At 37.0% G+C, this 8,232-nt stretch overlaps 1 pseudogene; it reads left to right on the plus strand.

Moving 5' to 3' along the window:
- The first annotated feature begins 2,844 nt into the window (after positions 1 to 2,844).
- Positions 2,845 to 2,963, plus strand: LOC148542158 (5S ribosomal RNA; annotated as a pseudogene).
- The last annotated feature ends 5,269 nt before the right edge of the window (positions 2,964 to 8,232 follow it).

Raw genomic sequence — 8,232 nt, forward strand, 5'->3', positions numbered from 1 at the left:
GAAACATTTAAAGAGGGAATACAAAGCTAATGAGAAGGTATTAACCAAAAAATTAGAAAGAATTGAAGAAGATGTCATGAGAGGAAAAGAAACAAAGTTTCTGAGGGACAAGGACGATTATGAAAATAACAAAATTAAGAATTGGAGTAGATTTGCTAAAACTAATTTAGTGAAACATCAGTCAAATCAGAGGTATGATATAAGGAACCATGGTAATTTACCATACAGGAGACCTGTGAACATCAGACGTAGGAACAGTGATATCCACACCCCCTATTATGGGGAGACCAAGCTTAGAAATAGATTTTCAACACTACAACGCATGGATTCTGGAAGTGACACTGAGAATTTTTTATCTCCGGACACGGAATTCACCATACAAAATCCAAAGAGAACATTTTTCAAAGAGACAACAAGATTAGCATGCCCTCTCAAAAGAAACCTAAGAGACGAAGAGGAAAATGGGGCGGTAGGAGGGAGAAGCCACAAAAGAAGGTATCTACAGTAAGACCTGAGGAAAAAGGGATTTTTAATCTATCTAAACATATCCTTACTAAACCGGAAATAACTCTACTCAGCAAAGGCTCGAATTTTGCCCCAACAAGTAGTATGAATAAATTTCAGACATTCATTGACTTGAATAAATTTGTTAGAAATGTCACACTTAAGAGACATTTTATTAAGAAGGACAATGCAATAATAACGAACTACAATGAAGAGGAATCCAAATCTGGACTTAAATGCAAATCAAAGTATTATCCATTAGAATCGAAAGGCAATCATCTGAGTATGTTCTATGAACTTGTTAAGAAAGATCTTTGTGAAAATGAGGTACAACCAGTAGTTAAACATAATTTAACAAACAGAGAGAAGGAAGGATTAAAGAATTTACAAAAGAATACTGATATAATTATTAAACAAGCAGACAAAGGGGGGGGTCTAGTGATCATGGACCGGACTTACTACATCAAAGAAGCTAATAGGCTTTTAGATGATGAAGTGTCATATATCAAATTGAATAAAGACCCCTTGGATGACTATATAGATGAATTGAGGAAACTCCTGGTTCATGGACTACATAATGGAATATTAACAAAAGATGAATTGCAATATCTTTTCCAGACTAGTCCCACTACCCCCATTTTTTATTTTCTTCCGAAAATCCACAAATCGCTTATAGAACCTCCAGGAAGACCCATCATAGCGGGTATAGATTCCCTTACATCACATTTATCGGAATACGTGGACATTTTTCTATCAAAGTATGTAAAGCAACTGGAGTCATACTTAAAGGACACCACACGCGTCCTCCAAATCATAGAACCCCTGAGGTGGAAGAGTTCTTATTTATGGGCAACTATAGATGTCCAAGCCTTATATACATGTATAGAGCATGAGAAGGGGATAAATGCAAGTAAAGAGTTTTTGGAAGCTGATGCAACAATTAATAATGAACATAGAAATTTTATTTGTGATTTATGAAGTTCATTTTAAACCATAACTATTTTAAATTTTTAGAGCAGTTTTACTGGCAGATATGTGGCACGGCGATGGGGACGACCTTTGCCCCCAGCTTCGCCAATTTATTTATGGGCTGCTGGGAAAGAGAACATATTTATAATAACAACCCTTTTAATGAACAGATCATTTTATTTAAAAGATACATTGATGACATTTTAATTGTGTGGAATGGAACAAGGGAGTCATTTGAGATGTTCTTCACACATATTATGAAGAATAACATGAATCTGAAGTTCACATTTAACATCAGTGAACACTCTATTGAATTTCTTGACCTAATTCTTATGCATGAAGAAAACAGAGTTGTGACTAAGAATTTTATAAAGAAGGTTAACACAAACAGTTATCTCCATTATAATAGCGGACATCTGAAGAAATGGAAAGATAATATACCCCATTCTCAGTTTTCTAGGATTAAGCGAAATTGCAGTGATTCAGTTACAGCAAAGAAGAACAAGTAAGGCTATATGCAGACAGGTTCATTGAGAAGGACTATCCAAAAGAATTTTTGATGGAAGCTGCAAGGAAGACTAATCAAAAGGAAAGATCAGAATTATTGACTTACAAAGAAAGAAATATACAAGATAATAAATTCATTCCTTTTGTTACTACGTTTAATGATCAGGAGAAGACAATCAGGAGTACTTTAAATAAACACTGGCATATTTTATTAATGGACCCCATCCTTAAAGATTTTCTCCCTCCAAAACCCCCGGTGGTATTTAGGATGGCCAGGAGTATTAAGGATTCTTTAGCCCCAAGTATGATACAGGATATCACATTAAATAATAATAATATGCTACCAAAGTGTACAGGTAGTTATTAATGTGGGAGGTGCAATATATGCAGATATCTTCATCCACAAAGGAGATCTTTTATGAATTCAGATAACTCTAAGGAATATATAATAAAACAACATATGAATTGTAACTCTACCTCTATCATTTATCTTTTGGAGTGCACTTGTGGCACAAAATTCATTGGGAAGACGAAAAGAACCCTTAAACTATGCATTCAAGAACATATAAGGAATATCCGGAATAAACTGGAGGGTCATGCTGTGTCGAAATATTTTCTTCTTCATCACAACTCTAATCCAGAGGACCTTACTTTTAAACCCTTTGAACAGGTGCTCTTGGGAGAGAGAGGAGGAGATCTAGCAAAAAAGTTATCTAAAAGGGAGATGTATTGGATTTTTGAGTTAAGAACACTGGCACCACTCGGATTCAATGATAATTATGAAATTGCACCTTTTATATAAGAAGACTGATGACTCCGACTTAATGTCCATGTGATATGGGATATGCTACTGTAGAAGCTATTTCCTACAGTCAAACCATTTTTCAAACACCCAATCTCGTTTGCTCTTGGAAGTTAAGTTGAAATGGGCCCGGTCAGTACTTGGATGGGGGACCTCCAGGGAATACCGGGTACTGTAGTTGTAAGCAAAGTGTACAGTTAAGCATAATCCCTGGAATCGCATGGTAAAATTGGAGTAAAAAATCGGAAGAAGGATATGAAATAAGAAGCATTTCCCAAGATCAAGACCAACTATGTTGGAACAGAGACTTCTCAATAATAAGCATCTCCTAAGATCAAATAATGTTGGAATCGAGACTTTTCAATAAGAACAGCCATTCTACTTTGAAGCCTGGATTATAAATTTTTGAGTGAAAAAATTTTTTGAGTGAAGAAATGAATATTTTATCAATTTTTTATTGATTTTTTAAAGTTTCCCCTGATTCTTTTTCTGAAGAAATTTATATACATATATGTGCTAAAAAAAAATTATAAAAGATTTTTTATAAAAAATTTTTTAATAGATATATTTTTATTCATATTTATTATAAAATACACTGTTAGGTTTTGTGGATTTAGGATACTTGCTTTAATTACTATCCCCTTCTCAGAAACCATGTGGTTTTTCAAGAACATCCTCCCACCCTGTTTTCTTCTTTTTTCCTTTTTCTTTTCTTTTAGTATAATATGTTGGAAATATTCTTTTGGAACAATTAGCTTTATAATTGTGGATTATCCTGATTTATGTTTATATATAGGCATACATACATGCTTTTCTGAGTAGTTGTGACTAGTTATATCAAGGTTTTGATCAGCTATGTAAATTTATGTTCCTTATGGGTTTATATAGATGAAAGACAATATAGGTCTCTCCATTATTAGGATTTTTTATTAAATATTCTAATCCTTCCCCCTTCTTCTATAGCTGGAATTAATTGAATATTCATTCCCTAAGGTTTTGCCCAGAGTTGCACGGGTTAAAATAGGAGTGCCGGAGTTTTAAATATGGCTGCTGGTTAAGAAGTATCCAGAAAGATGGCCGCGGTTACAAGATATCCTGAGGTGAATAGGATCCATAAAGATGGCCGCCGCCAGGAGGCACTACGCATGCGCAGGAGTAAAAGGATAAGTGGAAGTACCGTTTTTATATATATATAAAGTAACTCAATTCCGGCACTCGCTGAGAATAGTGCGTTGAATGGCGTGGTTGCCCTCCATGGACCACTGGGTCTGATATATACAACGAATAATGGCGGCACTCCACAACTGGTATTCAAAAGACCATAAGCATTTTAATTCAGAAATCCAACGTTTTGGGCATCAGCCCTTTGTCTTGGATACAAATAACTAACATTCAGAAACACATTAAATACACACATAATTAAAAATTACCTTCATCAGGTGAGCCGGGACCTCAGCGTCCACCTCCATCAGTCACAACCAACCCGCGTCCAGCAGCCGCGGTCGCGGATAGAGTGATGTCATCAGGCTGCATCCGCAACATCACCGTGTCACATGATTCACCCACATAACCATGGCAACAAAACTATTGTCGGAAAATACATAATATTGAATAGGATTGTCAATTCATATAACACAGTTTAACATAAGGCATCAAGGTGTATACCACAAAGCACTAACTGAATCCCACAATCATGGTCACCTCTTAAAATACATCAAAATAGTTATGTATACACAAAATATAACTACAGTGAAACCATCGAATATCAAGGGCATAAATCATAAACAGTATAGAATTAATCAGGCATATAAAACAAACAATTACCTCCCACACAATACATAGAAGAATATATAAACCCCGATCATGTCTGTTAGATCCACAAATATATAGTAATGAGAGCATAATTATAAAGAGGTGTCTACAAAAAGCATTGCAGACCTAAAAACTCATTAAGTCCTTTAGGGGCCATCGTACCAAGTTTATAAATCCATCGGCATTCTGCCTGCAACAACCTTTGAGGTCTGTTGCCCCCCCTAATACTGGGTGGGATATGATCTATAATCTTAAATCTTAGGTCAGCTACTGTATGTTTAGGGGCTATCCAGTGCCTGGCTACAGGTTGGTCACTAAAGCCAGCATTAATCCCTAAATGGATGGCCGAACGATGTAGGGCCATGAGCTCTTTAATTTGATGTTCTGTTTTGCCCACATAATTAAGTCCACATGGGCAAAACAGTAAGTAGACTACAAACATCGTGCTACAAGTAACAGGGAATCTAATACAATGTGTGGGTGATTAAACGTGTCTCCCAAAATCACTGTGATACACCCCAAACATCGATGGTAACCATTCTTCAAAGAGAGAAAGTGTTGAGGTTTTTTCTTAATCTTAGCTACATCTAACTTCACCAGACGATCTTTTAAATTCCGACCTCTAGTAAAGCAAGGCATTATTCTAGAATCTTTCAAGATAGGCAGATCATCATCCGTGCTAACTACCGGCCAAAGATCTTTTATAATGCCAACAGTTTCTGAGCTTCTGGTGTTAAAGCGATTAACCCATGGTATAACAGATCTAGAGCTCTTATTTACACAATTAGCCTTAAGCGTCATTTCCCTAGGCACATCAAGTACTCTCTGTTTTATCTTGATTAAATCCCTTCTTTTATAATGACGAGCCTCAAATTTATTAATCATTGCATTCAACTGATATTCTAATTGGGCCAGGTCACTGGTGATCCGCCTAACCCTCAACATCTGAGAGTATTGCAACCCTCGGCGCAATGGTAATGGATGGAAGCTGTCATGTCTTAAAATCGTATTCCTATCTGTCTCTTTAATGTACAAATCTGTACTTAATACCCCATTATTCAAAGAGATACTAACATCCAAAAATATTAACCAACTCACTATCGATAGTGTAGGTCAATTGTACCTCATGGCCCGAACAATTATGAGATTCAAGAAGATCCTGCAGTTCCTCCTTTGACCCAGACCATAGAATCAATAGATCATCTATAAATCTACAATATAACAATAGCTTGCTGGAAATATCTGAGACCCGACTAAATAGTTGTTGTTCTATCATATACATGTAAGCGTTGGCTTACGATGGGGCCACATTGTACCCCATCGCACAACCGCGTTTTGTAGATAAGATAAGAAATAATTCCTAGTTAGGACTAATTCAAGTAATCTCAGAAAAAGATTAAACGGTGGACCTGTATACAGCGGATTGTCACTAATGAGTTGTTCAACTGCTAAGAGACCCTGTTGATGTGGTATACAGGTATACAAAGCAGTGACATCCACACTACAAAGCAAAGTATTCACTGGTACCGTACCCAGATCATTCAGTTTGACTAACAAAGCAGTAGTGTCTCTAAGATATGAAGGGGTATTCTGGACACATATGGTAAGAAATCCATCCAACATTACTGAAATCGGTTGATATAGTGTGCCCCTGGCCGAGATGATAGGCCGGCCAGGGGGATTCACCAAAGTTTTATGCACCTTGGGCAAGGTGTAGAATAAAGACACCAAGGGATAATCAATTGACAATGTAGAACACAATTTACTGGAAATGGTACCTTCAGATACAGCCATTGACAAAATAGAATCTAGTTCCCTTTTATAAATGACAGTGGGATCCCTCGGCAGCTGCTCATAGGTATCAACCATGGACAACTGACGCAGGCATTCCCTGTCATAAACATCTAGATCCTGTAGCACTACTGCACCTCCCTTATCCGTGCTATGGATATTTTTACCAATCTCAACAATGCACCATATTCATCATGAGTCAAGTTATTAGCATAATTTATCATGAGTCAAGTTATTAGCATAATTTAAATTAGGGGGTAATTGTTCAACACATTGATCCACCATCCTAGATAAAGTTCTAATAGAAGAGTTAGTGGTAGCAGGATCAAATCTCGACTTAGTTTTAAATTTATTCAAAAATTCCGGTATCGACTCCACTTCTGAATCAACTGAACATGACTGTTTACCAAAAAAATCTTGAAGATGCAATTTACGATTTAATTTGAAAGTGTCAACTTTCCACTGAAAATCATTGTTTTTTCCTGTTGGAATATAGGATAGGCCCTTAGCCAATAATCGATGTTCAGAGGAAGTTAAAGTCGTTGATGACAAATTGAAAATGGTACTCATCATCTCCGTGGTGGTCTCCGGATGGCGGTTTTTCCTCGTGCTTTGCCCACCCCGTCAGGTAGGTCACTGCCTGGGCTGTTGATAGCTGCCCGAGTAACAAACCCTAAAGGGTAAGACTTCATTGATGTTGATGCCATGGGTAAGCTATCAGTCTCATTCATGGATGATGACGATGCTCCATGCTGAAAAGGTACACGTCTAGATTTATAAAACTTGCAAAATGGTTGATTTCCTCTAGTAGAATTATTTAACCAGGAATAGACCCGCTGTTGCTGGTAATCCAACTGCACCTTCATAAGTTTATCACGTTTATACTTAATAAGATCAGTCTTGTATTGGTCAACTTGTTGCTGTAATTTATCTAACCAACCATTCGCAGTGTCCTGCACAAGAGTAGTTTTATGTTCATCCTCAAATTTCTTTAATTTCTCCTAAGTATCACCCAGCTCTTTAGAGGATTCTTCTATAACGAGGAGGATGAGATCCAATGAGCCATTTGTCAGAATACCAACCCTCTTACGGCAGAACGGCACACTGTATCTGCCTATAGTTGACATATTGCAGATTCTAAACCCGTGAGGGATCTGTTTAGTTTTATAGTAATCTGACAAAGTGATCGCATGGTATTGGAAATCCAATTCTCTTTTTTTCAATCTGAACCATTCTTTGAATAGATCCTCACTAGGAGTTTCAAAATTGATGTCAATAAACTGGTCTCTACACAAAATAGCATCAGCCTCCGCTTCTGAGTAGCTAAAGCTATGTGTAGGGTCAATTTGGAAAAATAATGCATCAGTATCCATGTTTAATTCCGCTGAAGACATGTCAAATAAGAAAGTTGCCAACTGTGTGACAAAGCTAAGAGAAAAATGTCCAGTCCAAAACTCGACACACAATCCAATAGTCTCCAAGAATAAACAAATATCAAAGTGGGTGATGACAGATAATCCCAATCAAAAGAGATGCGGTGCCTTGAATAGGTAAAGTACACAGACACTGTACAATATACCTTCCATATAAAGTAACTAAATTCCGGCACACGCTGAGTATAGTGCGTTGAATGGCGTGGTTGCCCTCCATGGACCACCAGGTCCGATATACACAACGAATAATGGCAGCACTCCACAACTGGTATTCAAAAGACCATAACCATTTTAATTCAGAAATCCAACGTTTCAGGCATCAGCCCTTCGTCTGGGATACAAATAACTAACATACAGAAACACATTAAATACACACATAATTAAAAATTACCTTCATCAGGTGAGCCGGGACCT

The sequence above is a fragment of the Taudactylus pleione genome, unplaced genomic scaffold (genome assembly GCF_031769625.1).
Source record: "Taudactylus pleione unplaced genomic scaffold, aTauple2 ptg000015l, whole genome shotgun sequence".
Taxonomy (NCBI): Eukaryota; Metazoa; Chordata; class Amphibia; order Anura; family Myobatrachidae; genus Taudactylus; species Taudactylus pleione.